The 16788-nt window shown below is 51.4% G+C and overlaps 1 protein-coding gene across 8 annotated transcripts in view; it reads left to right on the top strand.

Moving 5' to 3' along the window:
* Window positions 1-16788, top strand: part of KDM4B (lysine demethylase 4B) — a 135055-nt gene that overhangs the window by 4474 nt on the left and 113793 nt on the right. The window contains exon 2 of one of the 8 annotated variants that reach the window (XM_064572840.1): window positions 12006-12055. The exons of the other annotated variants lie outside the window; for them this stretch is intronic. The gene's annotated coding sequence lies outside the window, so the exon portion shown is untranslated. The remainder of the gene's footprint in view (window positions 1-12005; window positions 12056-16788) is intronic. 8 annotated transcript variants of the gene reach the window in all.

The following is a 16788-nucleotide window of genomic DNA, read 5'->3' as shown; positions in this document are numbered from 1 at the left end:
CTGGCCACACTGCCTAAACTCACCCTTCCAGCCACCCTCTCTCCCCATCCTGCCTTTTCTTTGCATTCAGCACTACTGTAAACACACACATTAATCTGTTTGTGTATCTATTGTCTGTCTCATCCAGGAGAATAGAAACTCTTTCTGTAAAGGGTCAGAGAGTCAGTAGTTCTGGCTTTGCAGGCCAGTCTGTCCCAACTACTCTGCTCTGTCATTACGGCACAAAACTATGGGAATGAGTGAGTGTGCTTGTTTTTCAGTAAAACTATTCGTGGTCACAGAATTGTAAATTTCACATACTTTTCACCTGTGATGAACTGGTTTTCTTTCTTTGATTTTTTTTTTTCTCACCCAAACATTAAAAAAGGTCAAAACCACTCTTAGCTCAGAGGCTGTACAAAAACAGGTGGTGGGCTGGGTTTGAGCTGTGGGCGGTAGTCTGGGAACACCTACCACCAGGGTGTGAGGTCCGTGCTGGAGGAGTGACGTCTCTGCTGGCTGCTGCGTGTCTCCCCAGCACCTGGGGCAGTTCCTGGCACGCGGTGGGTGTTCAGTCAACACTCCTTTGCTGAATGAATTTCCAGCTTTCTTACATCAAAGCAGTTAGAGTCCTGCTCTGTATTTAAAAAAAAAAAAGGGTCCCGGGTTGTTTCAAGGGAAATACAAGAAAATGTTATGACGCTGTCCACCCAAATAACCCCAAAATGAAGGAGGAATAAAAAGTAGCTGTAAACAGGGGCAGATACTTCGCTGTCTGCGATGCCTGAGCCTGACTTTTTCATGCCCCTCCCTTGCGTACCGCACCCCAGAAGGTTGGGAAGAAATATTCTCAGAAGATGGGGAAGGAGTCTTCTTGGCCTGAGGAGTTTTGTTTTGGCCTGGCAGAGGCTGAGGGTTTAAAAGGAAGATGAGTTTCCCAATCATTTTGTTTTGTAAGCATCTGACCCATCATCCTCTTTACCAACACCTGCGCCCTCGTCGGGAGGGGTGGCTGAGTCCTGCAAGGTGGTTTTTATAGTCACCCGCCAGCTGGGTCTCCACAGGGACACTCAGAAGAGGTGGCTTCCGTGGGTGTGAACGCTGAGCTTTGTGGGGTGCGTGGACGACAGGGTGACTGTCAGATGGCACGTGGCGGGCCCAGGAGTGTGCCCGGTCACACTCGCTCCGTCTTGCTCGTCCATTGCTACCGCGGCCGTGGCAGGAGGACAGCGGCCGACGTGGGATTTCCGAGCCAGCGACATAGTGTCATAGATTTGGTACCTTCCCAGGAACGTTTTGACTTGTCAAGAAAGCATACTGTTCATTTGCGGGCACGCCTTTAGTTGATTGAAATAAACACTCTGGAGAGGGTTCCAAATTTGCCTGTCCTTTTTGGACTCTCTCTGTCTTTCTGTGCCCCTCCATCTCTCCCTCCCTCCTTTCCTTCCCTTCCCTCGCTTCTCACCCCACCTCCGGGGTCCCAGCAAGTGCACACGGGCACTGGTGGGCGCCGGAGGCATCGACGGACCCTGTGTGCGGAGCTGTCTTTGCCTCACGGGCGGCCCTGCTTTTGCTGTCCTGTCGCTCTGGGCTGTGACTCTTGGGGCTGGAGGCCTCGAGTGGGTTTGTTCAGTGGACAGAGAGTGAGTAGTCAGGAAGCAGGCCGCCGAGGGCCACCATGCCCCCTGAGTGGGTCTCCTGGTACAGAGCAGAGCAATAACTAACGTAGGATTTGGCCCTGTTTGCTGACACATGATCACAGTTACATTTCTCAGATGAGCCTGTACAGCGAGCTGCGAGGGGGTGATCTCTAGCTGGGGCGCTCCAGATTTTCTCCCAAATGATGGCACCTTCTGGGCAGGGAGGGGCAGAGGTGGGCCCGCCTGCCTGGTTTCGCGGCTGCTCGCCCCGGTCTCCAGGGAGAGAAGGTGGAGAGAGAGGATTTGTGTCTGATGAGCTGGCAGTGCGTCTGGAGCTGTGCTCTGTGCAGAAGAAGCCAGGGGATGGGTCCCCGAGGCCTCCTTTGACCAAGAGCCAGCCTGAAGCCACCAGCAGGCGCAGTGATGGCCTGATGATGGGGGTGGCGGGGATCCCCGGACCGCAAGTGGGGTGGGAATGGGCTGCACGCCCCGGCGTTTCTGGGCAGCCCAGACAACGGCCCGGGAGCTGGCTGGGGTGGTCTCCTCTTGGGCACCCCGAAGGAGTGAGGGGGGCCCTGGCTGGGCAGCCGGACTGGGAGATTCCGTCGTTTTGCTGCCGGCCCCTTCAAATGCCCACTGTTCCCCCACTGTCTCCTTTAAAATCCCATTTATCAGGAAGAGTTGGCCCTCAGCGCAGTGGGCCTCCCATCTGAGGTCGGCGGGTTGCATGGATCTGATTATCATAGTCACGAGTTGAGAGACTTGCTTGTGTCTAGCTTGCATGTGAGTAAAGCCCCTGGAATTTAAACTCTTGATTCGCTGCATTATTCCAACTCAGTCTCCCCAAGGAAGAGTGGGGAGTCAGGAGAGAAGGCTGGTTCAGTGACACTCCTCTGGGAGAGAAGGCGTCCTGTTGCGCTCTCTTCGGGGCTGCAGCGCGTGGAAGTCAGAGAATGGTCTTGGCCGCGCCCGCGTCCTTGTGTCCCGCTTGCACCAAAGGCGGCCCAGAGCCTCGACTCCCAGGCAGTGGTGTTCGTTGGGAAACTGGCCGCTCTGCGCTTGGGGCGCCTCTCGCTGGGCCCCGCCCAAGGAAGGCCGGGTGGTTGGACAGGTGGGTGCAGGGAGCTTGCTCGCCGCTGAGACCTGCATGCGGTGGGCACAGGCAGAGTGGGCAGGGCAGCCTCCGCAGACGCCCAGGCCGTGCGGCCCGCCAGCCTCAAGGCAAACGTGCAGAATCAAGAATCACAGAAGGCTCCTCACACGTGGCCCTTGGCCTGCTGACCCGTGGCTCATCTCCGTGATCCGGGTCAGGCCGTGGCTTCATCGTGGACACACGGCCATGGGAGCCCTGGGAGGGCATCTGCCAGTATCTGTTGAGGGTGACAGTTGTTGTCAACCCTGCTTGTGTCTCGCCAGGTGCTGGTGGTGGCCGGATGAGCAGCACCTCCTGCCCGCAGGGGCCATGGCCCACGGTGGAAGGCAGAGGGGCTGGGGGCCCAGAGGGGAGCGGGGGAGCAGAGGTGCCAAGATACATAGAAACTGGGCCGGTGGAAGCACAGGGCAAGGGAAGCGTCTTAGCTTGGGTGGCGGCCAGGAGATGATAGAAGAGTCACCACTTGAGCTGAGCCTTGTCATCATGGGCGATGATGAGCTGGCAGGCGGTGGAAGAGGGGAACTTGTAGGGCGTGCTCGGGGCCGTGGCCTGGGGGACCTGTGTGAAGAGCACAGGGGAGGCAGGGAAGCCCGCCTGTCTCTTGGGTGTCTTCCCCGCCCCCCCCAGCCAGGCTCCGAGGGGTTAAGGGGAGAGGGGGCCCTCAGCGATCCCAGAGTCTAAGACCAGAGCTGTTCAGGTCACTGGGGAGAGCCACAGACAGCTGCCCAAAGACTGGCTCCGGTAGGATGACCAGACCCTGAATTTTCTAGAGTAGCTCTTCGTAAAGTCCTTCTGCCTTGTTGTTGTTGTTTTATATATATATTTTCAAAGTAAACCCTGCGCCCAATATGGGGCTTGAACTCATGACCCCAAGACCAAGAGTTGCATGTTCTACTGACTGAGCCAGCTAGGTGCCCCTTAAAAAAAAAAAAAAAAAAAAAATATATATATATATATATATATATATACATATAAATATATATAATTATAAATATAAACATATATATTGTTAAGATCTTATTTGACAGAGTTAGAGAGAGAGCACAAGCAGGGGGCAGCAGGCAGAGGGAAAGGGAGAAGCAGGCTCCCCACTGAACAAGGAGCCCGATGCAGGGCTTGATCCCAGGACCTTGGATCATGACCCGAGCTGAAGGCAGATACTTAACTGACTGAGCCACCCAGTTGTCCCTCATATTTTTATTGAGATATTCACATACCAGAACATTCACCCTTTTCAGTAGACAATTCAGTGGACAATTCGTTGTTTTTTTAGAACATTTATAGATCTGTGCAACCATCACAACTCTCAAATTCCAGAACATTCTAGGACCTCAGAAGGAAACAACATACCTATTAAATAGTCACTCTCCCCCGCCCCCCACTCCTGGCACCCACAACCCTCCCTCCTGTCTATGTATGGGCCTGTTCTAGACATTCCACGTAAATGGACTCACACCGTGTGGCCTTCTGTGTCTGGTTCTCTCCCTGAGCATCTGTGTGGGGAGGCTGGGCCTGTGGGTGTGGGGATGGGTTCTGAAGATGAGGGAGGGCTGGAACGTCAGGCATGATGACCAGCTCACCTGCGGGAGGTGCTCAGGCTGCCCTTTGCGTGCCCAGTTCTGGATTCCTGTATTCAGTGTTGAGTCCTCACCTGCCTGCCCTCTTCTTGCTCCAGCCCAGGCTGGCCCAGTGGGTTCCCTGTGGGACCTCTCCGTGCAGAGCAGGGCCTCTGAGTGTCTGTTCCATGGAGCAGCGTGGCCCTGGCCCCTACGGCTCTGGCTTATCTATTTCCTGTGTCCTGTAGGTTCACCTCCTGGTCGGTAGGCCTGGGGCCTCCCTGCCCGGAGTCTGCCAGGGCTTAGGCCAGAAAGGGGTGTCCTGGTTCCTGCTGGCCTGGTTGGCCGTTCATTTTCCAAGCCTGAGTGGGCCTCCCTGAGAGCTTCATGTGGCTCGGGAGAAGCCCTTCTCACGCCCTCCTTTCTGTGAGACCCCCCCCCCCCCCGCCAACACACACAGTCTGGCCAGCAGCTTTTAAAGTGAGCTGCCTCCTTTGGGCCACTTTCCTTTCCTGGTCCTCCTGGCCTCAGCCTTAGGGGGTTGTGAGTTGTCTCTTAGAAGGCAGCGACTGGGTAGCTAAGTGTCCCCTTAGCCCTTATGGGGCCCCATGAAGCCCACTAGCCCGTGAGTTGCAAGTGGTCCTCGGTTCCTGCCTGGGTATTCCCCCACCCCCCCGAGTTAGAGAGGTAAGTGGCTGCCCCTTTGTCCTCCAGGGGTGGTGGCATCACCACCCTGGGCGATTCAGAAATGCAGCCGGGCTCTCCAGGGAGGGGGAGGGCCTCGAGGGGCGTGGGTTCACAGCAGCACGCAGCCGGACAGCCCCACCTCCTCCTGCGTGCCTGGCTGGCACCTTCCCTGTGGGGACAGTGACGCCCGCCCGCGTGTGTGTGCCCTTCCGGCCCCCTGGCAGAGGCTACCCGTGAGCCGGGGTGTCCCGAGCTCATGGGAGGATGCCCTGCAGGTACATGCGTGAACGCTCCCCGAATGTCCAGTGACAGAGTTGGTCCCCGCCTCACGCCATATACAAAAACGGGCTCCCAAAGCCTCAGTGAGCTAAATGTGAGACGTGAAAACACGTCTTTCCCAAGGCAGCACCGTCCAGTAAAGACGCAAAGCAGGCCCCTGTGTAAGTGCAGTTTCTCTAGTAGCCACATTGGAAGGTGAAAGGGAACAGATGAAATTGATTTGACTAACGTGTTTTTATTGAACCTCATATACCCAAAGTGTTAACTTTTGGTTTTTTTTTAAGATTTTATTTATTTGACAGAGAGACAGCAAGAGAGGGAACACAAGCAGGGGGAGTGGGAGAGGGAGAAGCAGGCTTCCCGCCGAGCAGGGAGCCCGATGCGGGGCTCGATTCCAGGACCCCGGGACCATGACCCGAGCCGAAGGCAGACACTTAACGACTGAGCCACCCAGGCACCCCAAAATGTTAACGTTTTAACACGTGATCACTATAAAAATAGTTACCGAGTTATTTTACGCTCCTTTGTGTTTTGTTTTGTTCCGTTGGTCCTGAGGCTTCGGCGTGGTGGCTGTAGCTCACGCTTAGTGCTGGCCCCCCACGGGCCGGTTCTTCGGGGGGACCTCAGTCCCTGGATAAGCTGAGCGCTGTGATGGGGTCGGGGACGCTAGCCGTGGAGGTACCTGGCGCTTAGTGGAGACTGGGCCCTTCCATCCGCCTCCTGTTCCTGCCCACCTTCCTGGTCCATCTGCAGTTCTGGAGCTCTCCACCTCTAGCTGGAGAGATGAGACCGAGCCAGCATAAACCGGCTGAGGCCGCTGAGGGGTGAGGGGGGAGGGCGCTGACCCACTGCAGCGGGGTGCGGCCAAGGGAGAGCCCTTTGTGGGGGCCCTGGGGAGGCCCTGAGCCTTTCATGGAGGTGGTAGGAATCAAGCCAGTGTTTGGAGGAGGAGGAGGCTGTGGGCCCGACCCAGAGGTCAGGACAGCCTGCCTTGGGAAGGGCCGCATATCAGGGTGCTGTGGGGAAGTGGAAACAGCTGAAGTCCGGGCTCTTGAGATGCAGTGGCTGAGCCACGCTGGCCTGCGGTGCTGCCTCTCTCTCTGGGGTGTTGAGCCCCACGGCCGTGGTCCCAACCCCTCCTGTGCACCCCTGCAATGCTGCCTCTCATGTTTGACAGGCGCCTAAAACCTCATCCCGGCTGCGAGGGCCGATGAGTCCTGGTGGCTAAGCCCAGGGCAGGGCATGTGTGGCATGGAGCTGGCTGTCCTGGGGAGCCGTGAGCTTAGAGCTCGAGCTGTTTCCGGGAGGGTCTTGCAGGAACTTGGAACGCTGCTTTGGCCGTGGGAGGACCCAGGAGAGAGACTCCTGTAGTAGTGTAGCTGGGAAATTGTACCCCCCAGCTGCAGACCATCTTAAATGGCCTGAGGTCTCAAGGCAGGAGAGCCGAGTGGGATGAGCAGCCGGAGGCTTGTACCCATGTGCCTGACCTGGGTCTGTGTCCTTATCTCCAAAATGGGGATGACAGCGAAGGTCTCTGCTTCAGGGGTGGGTGAAATGAACTGAGTCGATACCTGAAAATCCATTCGTGGAATAGTTCCTACCCCAGGGCAGCTGTGCTCCCAGGGGTACGTGCTGGCTGGTGCCTGGTGACGTCTGTCATCGCTGCGAGTGGGGGGGTATGCCGCTCAGTCCCCCATGGTGCCCAGGACGGCCCTACAGAGAACAACGGGCCCGGCCTCGAGAGCCTTCGGTCGATCACAGTAACAGCTTTTCTCTGCACTTGTCTTTTGTTGCCCGGGAATCAAGGTATTGCAACCGAAGTTTCTAAAACCACTTTCCATTCCAGAGTCGCCCATGGTTTTCACACCGCTGTTCCGTATTTATGCTGGGAAGGGAGTTAAGGAACAGTCAAGGTTATTAGAAGGCACCTTGAAAATGTTTGTTTTTTCTTCCTCTGGAGCTTCTTTATTTTCATGGGGCAGGTAGGAGGGTTTGGCTGGGGATTTATGGACCGGGAAGCAAGGGCGCTGTTCCTCAGGGACGCTGGACCGGAGGCAGCCAGGCCAGAACTCGGAGTCCTGTGGCCTGTTCCACATGCCTCATTGGATTTTCTCCTCCAGTGAACTTGGGGCCGCCAGCCTGGAAAACCGGCCTCCTGGGCCGAGTGGCGCTGCTCGGGCCCGCGTGAGGGCTGGGGGTGAGCCTGTGGGTTTTGCAGAGCAGCCCTGGACGTGAACAGCTCTTGGTGAGGCTTGGTGCCCCTTGGCTGCCACAGCTCAGGCACAGGTGTCCTTGGTGCGGCCCCTGTGACACTGGGTTCCAGCCCCTGCACCGTGAGGCCCCAGGTCGCCCTGTATTAAATAACTTAGTCTTTAACCGAAAGAAGGCCTGGGAACGTTGGGGTCAGCCGAGTCACATGGCCGTTTTCCCAACAAGCCTGCTAGAAGGGTCTTTATTACAAACGTAACTCATCTTCACGATAGCAAACTCAGCAGTGCCTTTGAGACAAAACCAAAACAGGCAAGGCGTTCTGTAGTCCCTGTGAGTATCTGAGGTGTGTGTGTGCAGCCTGGTGGACTTTGTGAGGGTCCCTCTGTGCTCCTGGGGTCCAGCCATCAGTTTGGGGCTGATAGGACTTCCTGCTTACCCTGAGGGCTGAGGCAGGTAGTTGGGGAGGCTGGGGTCCCTGGTGGGGACTGGCTGCATGGCCTTGTAGGGGTCCTGTCACATAGGCTGGGTGCCCGGAGCTCAGCGTGGTCAGGATGGGTGGAGGGCTTGGGCACGGGCCTGACCCCCAGCACTGAGGAGGGGTGAGGTCGGAGCGGGCTCTCCAGAGGGCAGGGCTGCCTGAGATGCCCCTGCTGCTCGGGTAAACCGGGCCTGAGAGAGCCCCACACTCCCCTTGGCCAGAGAGAGCGTCCAGCCCCCAGGCCAGAGCTGTTCCTGGGGACTTGGACTGGGCCCGTGGAGGAAGGCCTGGTGGGGGTCCTCCGGAAACCGCCAGAACCCTCCACTCTTTGCCTCTGTGTGTCTGCATTTGGGATTTCCACCCTGGCTGTTGAACAGTCCCATAGCATAAAAGAGAGCCTCCCCAGCTCTGATCGGTCCCCTAAATGCCGGCCTTGCTCCCTGAGGTGCATGCCCCCTTGCTGGCCCCCCCGCGTGAGGCTAGCCTGGAGCAGTGGTAGCTGTGGGACCTAGAGAGGAGCCTGGGCGGGGGTCCCATAGCTGTCCCCACTGTGTACAGCAAACCCTACCAGTCCAGGCACTCAGGAAGACCTCCCCAGGGGATTTTGGGGGAGACCAGCATCTCATCCTCCAGACTTGGCCTGGGTCTAGAGCCAGCACCGAGAATGGGACCCCAGCTCCCAAACCTGTTCTGCCACTAACCTGGGGCACATGGTGCCCCTTGTCTGGGCCTTGGCATCCTCACGTGCTCTCCTTGCTAGAGGTAAACGGGGTGAGGTACATTAAGACGCACTCGGCAGGGGGGCTCTCATCCCTGGCCACCCTGTAGGAGCCTCAGTGCTTAGGATGAGCTGACTCCTCCAGCCCCAACTTTGTAGAAGACAACAAAGGCACACCACAGCCCTGGTGGCCTGCCAGACATCTCCATACTCACTGTGCCAGGCTGGGTGCTAAGTAGCCAGCAAGGAAGAGATGGCTCCTGGGTGTTCAAGCGAGGGAGTGATTTGACTGGGAGGTACAGGGGGTGATGCTGCCCTAACTGGGTGGACAGGAATCCACTCCAAGGAGGTGACGTTTGGGCAGAGATCTGAATGACTAGGAGGTGCCAACCTTGAGGAGATCTGGAACAAGAAGTTCCAAGTGGAAGAACAAATAGTATGTGCAAAGGTCCTGAGGCGGAAATGAGCTTGGCATGTTTGAGGATTGGAAGGGATCCCATGTAGCTGGAACATGATGAGCTTGCAGGAGAGACGTAGGCCCTGAGGTTCAGAGAGGCCAGGCCAGGTGGCTCGGCCACTTAAACTGCCGTAAGCCAGACCCCATTAAGGGCAGGGAGAAGCCTGGGGAGGTAATGATGAAGGCAGAGATTTATGTGTTTTCAGAGACCCCTCTGGTGGCTGTCAGGAGTAAAAGCAGGGGGGGAACTCCAGCGGTCATCCAGGTGAGTGATGACAGTGTGGTCTGGTCTGGGGGCAAGGAGGACTGGACTTGGGGGGGATTTTGGAGGCAGTGGACCAGTGAGGCCTCACGAGTGGATTGGATGTGTGGGAAAGAGGAATCAGTGCCGACTCCCAGGTTGGAACAGCTGGTTTCAAACCGCGGCTCCACCCTTCCTCCCAGCCTTGTAACCTTGGGCAAGTTGCTTGACCTCTCTGGGCCTCATCTTCCTTATTGGTGATAGGTAACATAAGGGTGCCTACCTGAGAGGATTGTTGTCATTGGAGGAGTTTGCATGTGGGGACAGTTGGCACAGTGCTCCATGAGTGGGCTTGTCTCTATTTGGTTGCTGGGCCCAGAGTGGAAGCTACTCGGGGTGGCGGGGGGCGGGGTGTGTGTGCTGGTTTTTGCTTCTCCCAGGATGACGGGGCAAGTTTGGGCCATATGAGCTCATCCTGTTGGTTGTGTCAACCAGTCTTTCTTTCCTTTATTTTTCTCCCTTAAAAATTTTTTTGTTAAGATTTTATTTCTTTATTTGAGAGAGTGAGTGAGAGAGCATGGGCAGAGGGAGAGGGAGAAGCAGACTCCCCGCTGAGCAAGGAGCCTGATGAGGGGCTCGATCCCAGGACCCCAGGATCATGATCTGAGCCGGAGGCAGACCCTCAACCAACTGAACCACCCAAGCGCCCTAAATATTCTTGTTTAGAAAGAGTTGAGACCTTGGTGTGAGAGCAGATCATTTTCACCTCGAAATGGGGGCTCTGAAAAGGAGAAACCTGCAGAAGGCAAGACTCCGAAAGTTTTGCAAAAATCCCCTGCCCACAAGCAGTTCAGGTTTCTGCTCTGGAATGAGGGCCTGGGGGTGGGGTGGGTCCTGGCAGGACTTGTTGCCTTGGCTGGAGGAGAAATGCTGTATGGGAAGTGAGAGCCTGGCATTGGGCAGAGCTCATTTTAGAGATCATGTGCATTAGGCAGATCTCACGTGCCACTTGGAATACATTATTCAAGGTGGCATTCAGACCATCCTGCATCTCTTTAGGGTCTGTGTTGTGAAACCCCCAGGCAGCTCTGGTGGTCTCTCTGGCCATTGTTTCTGGGATCATATCTGGCAAAAGGGGCTGCAGTCTTGATGATGGTACAGTTTGAAGGGTGTTAAGTCTGGATGGAGAAGGCCCTTTTTGGGGCCATGCATTTATATTTTAAGCTTTTTATTATGGAGACTTGGAACACATACTGAGGTAGATGGAATAGGATAAAGAACCTGCTTGTCCCCATCACCCAGCCCCAAACCATCAACCCATATGACAGTCTGCCCTTCCATCCTGTCATCCATGTGAAATATTTTAAATAATTTTAAAAACTTTTTATTTTTCAAGAGTTAACAGACTCCCAAGAAGTTGCAAAAATGGTACAAAGAGGGGCTTCTGGGTGGCTCAGTCGGTTAAGCAGTCGGTTAAGTGTCTGCCTTTGGCTCAGGCCATGATCTCAGGGTCGTAGGATTGAGCCCCATGTTGGGCTCTGCACTCAGCAGGGGGTCTGCTTCTCCCTCTCTCTCTGCCCCTTCCCTCCCCCGGCTTGTGCTCTCTCTTTCTCTCTCTCAAATAAAGAAATAAAATCTTTTAAAAAATGGTTCAAAGAGGTCCCGTGTACTCTTCACGCATCTTCCCCCAGTGGTGATAATTTACTATAACCACAGTGCATTGTCAAGACTAGGAAATTGACATTGGCGTATTATACGCTGGGCCTTACTGGGATTCTACCAGTTTTATCCTGCGCTCACTTTTTTGTATGTTTTAGTGACATCAGCTGCATGGATTTGTGTAACCCCCTTCACACTCAAGATACAGGGCTGTCCCATCAACACGAATGAGCTTGCTTGTGCTTTCCCTTAGGAGTTACTCCCCACTCCCACCCCCAGGTCCCCGCAACCATTGATCTCTTCTTCTCTATAATCTAGTCATTACCAGAACGTTTATGGAATCATACATCATGTGTTGCCTTTGGGGATCCAAGTTGTTTCCTGTATCAGTAGTTCATTGCTTTTTACTGCTCAGTAGCTTTCCACGCCAATATTATTTTATAATCCTTTGTATTTCTATAAGGTGGGTGGTAGTGATAGGGTCTCATCTTTCATTCCTGATTTTAGCAAGCTGAATCTTTTCTTTCTTGGTTACTCTACCTAAAAGTTTATTAATTTGGTTGATCTTTTCATGGAACCGACTCCTGCTTTTGTTGGTTTTCTCTTATTCTGTTCATTTCTGCTCTGATCTTTATTATTTCCTTCTTATCGATTGCTTTAGGTTTAGTTTGCTCTTCTTCCGGTGTAAGGTACAAGTTTTTTTTTTTTTTTTTTTAAAGATTTTATTTATTTATATGAGAGAGAGAGAGAGAGCAAGCACATGAGAGGGGGGAGGGTCAGAGGGAGAAGCAGACTCCCCGCTGAGCAGGGAGCCCGATGCGGGACTCGATCCCAGGACCCTGGGATCATGACCTGAGCCGAAGGCAGTCGCTTAACTGACTGAGCCACCCAGGCGCCCAGGTACAAGTTTTGATTATTAATTTGCGAGCTTTCTTCTTTTCCTGTAGGCCGCTGTGACCTGAGCCGAAGGCAGACGCCCAACAACTGAGCCACCCAGGTGCCCCTAACATTTTTGTTTTAAAGCGATTTTGTGTGATTAGTATAATCACTCCAGTTTTCTTATAGTTGGTATTTGCTTGCTATACCTTCTTCCATCCTTTTATTTGCAGCCTGCTTATATCTTTGAATCTAAAGAGTGTCTCCTATAGACAGCATATAGTTGGGTCTCGTTTGTTTTTGTTTTTCCCAGTTTGACAATCTCTGTCTTTTTTTAAAGTTTTTATTTGAATTCCAGTTAGTTAACATACCGTGTAATATTAGTTTCAGGTTTAGAATTTAGTGATTCGACACTTCCATACATCACCCAGTGTTCATCACAACAAAGTACACTCTTTAATCTCCATCACCTATTTTCCCCATCCACCCCCCCAACCTCCCCTCTGGTGACCATCAGTGTGTTCTCTGTAGTTAAGAGTCTGTTTCTTGGTTTACCGCTCTCTTTTTCCCCTTTGCTCACTTTTTTTGTTTCTTAAACTCCACATACAAGTGAAATCATATGGTATTTGTCTTTGACTGACTTATTTCACTTAGCATAATACACTCTGGCTCCATCCACGTCGTTGCAAATGGCAGGATTTCATTCTTTGTTTTGTGGCTGAATAATACTCTATTATATATATAGATAGATAGATAGATATGTATATCTATCTATATATATATATAACATTTTTTTTAAAGATTTTTATTTATTTGACAGAGAGAGACAGAGAGAGGAAACACAAGCAGGGGGAGTGGGAGAGGGAGAAGCAGGCTTCTCGCTGAGCAGGGCTCGATCTCAGGACCCTGGGAACATGACCTGAGCCGGAGGCAGATGCTTAACGACTGAGCCACGCAGGCACTCCAGTATCACATCTTCTTTATCCATTCATCAGTGGACACACACTTGGGCTGTTTCCATAGTTTGGCTATTATTGATAGTGCTGCTATAAACATCAGGGTGCATGTATCCCTTTGAATTAGTATGTTGTATCCTTTGGGTAAATACCTATTTCTATTTTTAACTTTTTGAGGCACCTCCATACTGTTTCCCAGAGTGGCTGCACCAGCTTGCACTCCCACCAACAGTATAAGAGGGTTTCCCTTTCTCTGCATCCTCGCCAACATCTGTTGTTTCTTTTTTTTTTTTTTAAGATTTTATTTATTTGACAGAGAGAGACACAGCGATTTGAACTATTCTGACAAGTGTGAGGTGATATCATAGTTTTGATTTGCATTTCCCTGATAAGTGGTGGTATGCATCTTTTCATGTGTGTGTTGGCCATCTGTATGTCATCTTTGGAAAAATGTCTGAGCATGGCTTCTGCCTATTTTTTAATTTGATTATTCATTTTTTGGGTGTTGAGTTTAATATGTTCTTTATATATTTTGGCTACTAACCCTTTATTGGATATATCGTTTGTGAATATCTTCTCCCATTCCCTAGGTTGTCTTTTAGTTTTGTTGTTTCCTTTGCTGTGTGGAAGCTTTTTTTTTTTTTTTTTAAAACGTAATCCTTTTTTTTTTTTTAATTTTTTTTTTTTTTTTTTTTTATTTATTTGAGAGAGAGAGAAACAGCATGAGAGGGGATAGGGTCAGAGGGAGAAGCAGGCTCCCCGCTGAGCCGGGAGCCCGATGCGGGACTCGATCCTAGGACCCTGGGATCATGACCCGAGCCGAAGGCAGTCGCTCAACCAACTGAGCCACCCAGGCGCCCTGCTGTGTGGAAGCTTTTAATTTTATTTATTTTTATTACTATTTTTTTAAAGATTTTATTTATTTATTTTTAGAGAGAGAGCACACGTGTGCGGTGCATACACTTGTGAGTGGGGTGGGGGAGGGGCAGCGGGAGAGAAGCAGACTCCCTGCTGAGCGGGGAGCCTGATGCGGGACTCAATCTCATGATCCCAAGATCACGACCTCAGCTGAAATCAAGAGTCAGATGCTCAACCCACTGAGCCACCCAGTTGCCCCGAAGCTTTTTATTTTGATGAAGTCCCAATAGTTTATTTTTGCTTTTGCTTCCCTTGCCTTTGGAGACATGTCTAGTACGAAGTTGCTACAGCCAAGGTCAAAGAGGTTACTGCCTGTGTTCTCCAGGATATTTATGGTTTCATGCATCACATTGGGGGTCTTTCATCCATTTTGAGTTTATTTTTGTGTATGGTGTGAGAAAGTGGTTGTTTCATTCTTCTGCATGTGGCTGTCCAGTTTTCCCAACACCATTTGTTGAAGAGACTGCCTTTCCTGCTTTGTTGAAGATTAGTTGACCATATAGTTTTGGGTCCATTTCTGGGTTTTCTATTCTGTTCTGTTGATCTATGTGTCTGTTTTTGTGCCAGTACCATACTGTTTTGATTATTACAGCTTTGTAATATAACTTGAAGTCTGGAATTGTGGTGCCACCGGCTTTGGTTTTCTTTTTCAACATGCCTTTGGCTATTTGGGGTCTTTTGTGATTCCATACAAATTTTAGGATTCTTTGTTCCAGCTCTGTGAAAAATGCTGGTGGTATTTTGATAGGGATTGCATTAAATGTATAGATTGCTTTGGGTAGTAATGACATTTTAACAGTGTGTGTTCTTCCAATCCATGAGCATGGAATGTCTTTCTATTTGTGTCATCTTCAATTTCTTTCATAAGTGTTCTGTAGTTTTCAGAGTACAAGTATTTTACCTCTTTGTTTAGGTTTATTCCTAGGTATCTTATTATTTTGCATGCAGTTGTGAATGGGATTGATTCCTTAATTTCTCTCTGTGCTGCTTCATTATTGGCATATAGAAATGCAACAGATTTCTGTACGTTGCTTTTGTATCTTGCAGCTTTACTGAATTCATGTATCAGTTCTAGCAATTTTTTGGTGGAGTCTTTTGTGTTTTCTTTTTTTTTTTTTAAGATTTTATTTATTTATTTGACAGAGAGAGACATAGCGAGAGAGGGAGCACAAGCAGGGGGAGAGGGAGAGGGAGAAGCAGGCTTCCTGCAGAGCAGGGAGCCCGATGCGGGGCTCGATTCCCAGACCCTGGGATCACGACCTGAGCCGAAGGCAGACGCCTAATGACTGAGCCACCCAGGCACCCCTCTTTTTTTTTTTTTTAATTTTTTAAAAATTTCGAGAGAGAGAGAGAAAATGTGTGGGGGGAGGGGCAGAAGGAGAGGGAGAGGAGAAGCACACTCCTTGCTGAGCAAGAAGCCTGACACAGCACTTGATCGCAGGACCCTGAGATCATGACCTGAGCCTCAGGCAGATGCTTAACCGACTGAGCTACCCAGGTGCCCTTGGGTTTTCTATATAGAGTATTATGTCATCTGCAAAAAGCGAAAGTCCTACTTCTTCCTTACTGATTCAGATGCCTTTTATCTCTTTTTGTTGTTGGATTGCTGAGGCTGGGACTTCCAGTAGTATGTTGAATAATAACATTGGTGAGAGTGGACATCCTTATCTTGTTCCTGACCATAGGACAATCTCTGTCTTTTGGTTGGACTGTTTAATCCATTCACATTTTTAAAAAACTTCTTTTTATTGTATTTTTAAAAAGATTTTATTTAATTATTTGACAGAGCAAGCACATGCAGGGGGAGTGGGAGAGAGAGAATCAGACTCCCCGCTGAACAGAGAGCCCGATGTGGGGCTCGATCCCAGGACTCTGGGATCATGACCTGAGCCGAAGGCAGATGCTTAACCGACTGAGCCACCCAGGTGCCCCTCCATCCACATTTAGTGTCATTATCGATATAGTTGGATTTACGTCTGTGATTTTCCTTTTGTTTTCCATCTCCTGCCTTTGGTTCCTCTCCTTTACTGCCACCTTTTGCATTAAGTGCATATTTTCTAGTGTAATGTTTTAATTCCTTTAATGATTTTTCCACTGCATTTTTTGAAGTATCTTCTAGTCGCTGCTCTAGGTCTTATCATAAGCATCTTATCAGGATTTCCAGTATTATTGGAAGCAAGTCTATGCTGATTCCACTTGAACTGAGCTTCCTCAGGATTAAGTTCACTCGATTTTCAAGGACGCTCACATGTCGGTCTGCCTGCGTGGTGCCCGTCTTTCGCCCATTCCTCCGCACACTCGCTGAAATGAATGCGTCAAAGCCCTCTTAGGGCTGTTGCACCCAGAAGTATGTATGAGGCTCTGCCATCTCAGGCTTGGGCTTGGGAAGGCCCCAACTCTCTGTCATCACCCTGCCTGTGGTTTTGGCTTCTTCTCCCTTGCCCCATCTAAGCTGACTGGTTTGTGGCTCTGATCCTGTCACAGGATTCCAAATCTGGGTCAGCATGTCACGCCCACTCGCAGGCAGGCAGGCCTTTGGTCTTTAAGGCGTGCCTGGTACTCAGCCTAGAGACCGATCTGGGAAGGCCAGCAGAGTGGGGGGGCGGGGGTCGTGGCCTGGTAGTTAACCGACCCCTTTGGTGAGAGCCTAGAGGGTGGCCTGCGCGGCTGTGTCAGGATGGCACCAGGGAGGGAACTCGGGGGGAATGACGCGGGTGGCCACGGTGTTGTGGACGCATTCAGTCGAAGCTTCAGAATAGCATCGCAGTGGTGATCAATCTTCGGGGAGCTCTGATGCGTTCATTTTCTGGCTTGGAGTCTTTTTTTTTTTTAATAGCAGCTTTATTAAGTAGAATTCCCACGCTACATTCACCCTTTTAGAGTGTACAATTCTGTGGTCGTTAGTATATCTCTGCAGTGGTATACTGATCACCACCGTGTGATTTCAGAACTTTTCCACCACCAAACAAGGAAACCCCAT

Source organism: Mirounga angustirostris, unplaced genomic scaffold (assembly GCF_029215605.1).
Source record: "Mirounga angustirostris isolate CCGP_5_RB_7025 unplaced genomic scaffold, mMirAng1.0.hap1 SCAF_1, whole genome shotgun sequence".
Lineage (NCBI taxonomy): Eukaryota > Metazoa > Chordata > Mammalia > Carnivora > Phocidae > Mirounga > Mirounga angustirostris.
Note: the sequence above shows the minus strand (reverse complement) of the source record. Positions and strands in the feature narration are given on the sequence as shown.